This window comes from Schistocerca serialis, chromosome 5, assembly GCF_023864345.2.
Source record: "Schistocerca serialis cubense isolate TAMUIC-IGC-003099 chromosome 5, iqSchSeri2.2, whole genome shotgun sequence".
NCBI classification, from domain to species: Eukaryota; Metazoa; Arthropoda; class Insecta; order Orthoptera; family Acrididae; genus Schistocerca; species Schistocerca serialis.
The window spans coordinates 195,812,798-195,816,440 of NC_064642.1; positions in this window are offsets into that span (position 1 = coordinate 195,812,798).

The window sequence follows — 3,643 nt, forward strand, 5'->3', positions numbered from 1 at the left end:
AACTGCTTCGGCGCTTTGAACGAGAAGGTGATGGTTTCCTTGCAAGAATCGTTACTGGGGACGAAACCTGGATTCACTTCCACCAACTGGAAACGAAGAGAGCGGGCAAGAAATGGCGTCATTCCTCATCACCAAAATCAAAGAAGTTTCGAACAGAACCATCAGCAGAGAAAGTTATGCTGACTCTCTTTTGGGACGAAAAAGGCGTCATTTTGGAGCATTACATGCCTAGGGGGACCACTGTCACCAGTGCATCATACACAGATCTCCTAAAAAATCGTCTGCGGCCTGCAATCAAATCAAAGTGACGCGGATTACTGTCAGCAGGTGTCCTTTTGCAACATGACAATGTAAGGCCCCCACACTGCCCGTACAATAGTTGCATCAATCAGAGACCTGCATTTTGAGTTTCTTCCTCATCCACCATACTCACCAGACCTTGCTCCAAGTGATTTCCATATGTTTCGAGCAGTCAAAGACGCAATGGGAGGAAAGAAGTTCCATTCCGATGAAGAGGTATGCCACGCAGTGCATGAGTGGTTGCGTGGACTACCAAAAGAATTTTTTTCTAAAGGAATTTATGCACTTTGTAAGCGCTGGAGGACTTGCATTGAGAGTGGGGGAGATTATGTTGAAAAGCGATACAGCTTTGTACCATTTCTCCACAACAAATAATATTTAAAAAAATATTTAAGGTTTTCATTTGTCTCACCCTCATCTGCGTTGTTCGATGCGTTCGCCCATTGTCATCCACGAAAATGAAGCCAGGGCTGACTACACCCCAAAGGACGCATATGGGGAAGGTGTACATTGGCAAAATAACGTTGACTGGCAAATTAGAAGTAGATATCCTCTGAGAAGTGAAGCAACTCACATCACTTAATAAAAGCAAGTCGTCCAGTCCAGACTGTATACCAATTAGGTTCCTTTCAGAGTACGCTGACGCAATAGTTCCACACTTCATAATCACACACAACCACTCGCTCGACGAAACATCCCTTCCCAAAGAGTGGTAAATTGCACAGATCACACCAATATTCAACAAAAGTAGAAGGAATAATCCACTAAATTACAGGCCCATTTCATTAACATCGATGTGCAGTAGAATTTTGGGACATACGTTCGAACATTATGAACTGCCATGAAGTGAACCATCCATTGACACACGATCAACACGGATTTAAAAACATAGTTCTAGTGAAACAAAACTAGCTCTTTACTCACACGAAGTGTTGAGTGCTATTGACAAGGGATTTCAAATTGATTCGTATTTCTAGATATCCAGAAGGCTCTTGACACTGTACAACACATGCAACTTGTAGTGAAACTGCATGCTTATGGAATATCATCTCAGTATGTGACTGGATTCGTGATTTCCTGTCAGAGAGGTCACAAATAGTAGTTACTGACGGAAAGGCATCAAGTTCAACAGAATCGATTTGTGGCGTTCCCCAACGTAGTGTTACAGCCCCTCTGCAGTTCCTTATCTGCATAAACGATTTATGAGTCAATCTGAGAAGTCGCTTTAGGTTGCTTGCAGATGATGCTGTCTTTTATCGTCTTATTAAGAAATCAGAAGATCGAAACAAATTGCAAAACGACTTAGAAAAGATATCTGTATGGTGTGAAAATTGGCAATTGTCACTAAGTAATGAAAAGTGTGAGGTCATTCACGTGAGTGCTGAAAGGAATCCGTTCTTCTGTTAGACAATAAATCAGTCAAATCTATGGACCGCAAATTCAACTAAATGTCTAGGAATTACATTTAAGAGCAACTTAAATTGGAAAGAATACACAGAAAATGGTGTGAGGAAAGCAAACCAAAGACTGTGTATTATTAGAAGTACACTTAGAAAATGTAACAGATCTTCTAAAGAGACTGGCTACACTACGCTTGTCCGTCCTCTTTAGGAGTAATGCTACGTGGTGTGGGATCCTTACCAGATACGATTAAGGGAGTGCTTCAAGAAAGTTCAAAGAAGAGCAGCACGTTTTGTATTATCATGAAATAGGGGAGAGAGTGTGACGGACGTGATACAGGATTTGGGGTGGACATCATTAGAAAAGGAGTTTTTCTTTGCGGCTGAATCTTCTGACGAAGTTTCAATCAGCAACTTTCTCTTCCGAATGTGAAAATATTTTGTTGGCGCCGACCTACATAAGGAGAAGCGATGGGCGTAATAAAATAAGGGAAATCAGTGTTAGCACGGAAAGATATAGGTGCTCGTTTTCTCCGTGTGCTAAGCGAGATTGGAATAACACAGAATAATTTTGAAGGTGGTCCAATGAAAACACTAGCAAGTGTCATTTGCAGAGTATCCATGTAGATGTAGATGAAGACTGGTGAGTGTAGCATGTTCAAGGATTTGAAATAACACGTGTACTACCAGAACTATCGTGTTAACCAACGTTCCTGGGTGCATTTCGTGTTTCCATATCTTTTCGTATAAGGGTACGCGAAACACTGTCGAAGATGATCGTTTTGGTGCTCCAGGTGTTCTGGTGTGCCGAGAAATTGTGTTGCAAGGTTGTACTCACCTGCAAATCTATGAACACAGTACACCCATGAGTGAGCGTTATTCTGACACTACTCCTTCAGTAGTACATTAAGCCATGATTTCATTTTTATGGATGACAATGTGCGAGCTCATAAAATTTAGCACGCGAAGGAGCTGTTGGACTGTGATAATATACGGCGAAAGGATGGCCTACCCATTGCAATCCAACACGTGTGGGATTGCTGTTGCAGCACGTCTATATGCGTCATGACCATTCAACAATTTCAACAGTGCTCGTGGAGGAATGGAACCCTCTACCACAAGATGTCCTTACCAACGGTTTGACCTACTTGGGAGCACGTTGCAGAGAATTCATCGCTGTGCGTGGTAATTACACGGCGTACTAAAAACCATGTCCCATCGTTTTTAATGTGCACTGGACCACCCAGAACCACGGTGACACAGTGCAATTTTCTTTCAAGGAAGGTGCAATTCCTCTTCGTCTGCGTATTTGTTTCAGTTACTCTCTTTAATATACTCTAGCAGTTATTTCTGTGTATGGTACATGCTTCATCTAGAAGTGGAAACACATCGCGTAAAAATTACCTTCGTCCTTAAGTTCTCCCCACCACTGTATTTGAAAGGCATCCTTTTTGATTAAGTCTCCATCTAACGGCATAATTCAATATGAAATAGGAGTAGTAATCATAAGCTTTTAATTATTACCTATAAAAGTGAAGTTATGTAATTAATATTTGTTTGAACCTTCCTGGAAGATTAAAACTGTCTCCCGGACAGAGAACGGCAAAAGGAAAAGGTTCCAATTTCCAGTCCCGGTTCGACACACAGTTTTTATCTCCCAGAAAGTTTCAAGACAGCGCACACTCCGCTGCAGAGTGAACATTCATTCTGAAAGCTTACTCTATGTTTGCAGGTACGTCTGTTTTCCCAAAACAACCGTTCCAAAAAAAAAAAAATTCTCCACTATCATTATTGGGCTTCTTCACTTTTAATTTTTTCCCCCTCTAGCGGCCTGTTATGGCGCTGTGACGCAGGTATGTCATCCCCTTACAAAACTACTTCAGTAAGTTACTTGTCAGAGTTTGCTGTACAATCATGCCTTGTTAGGGATGTGACTATCGTGT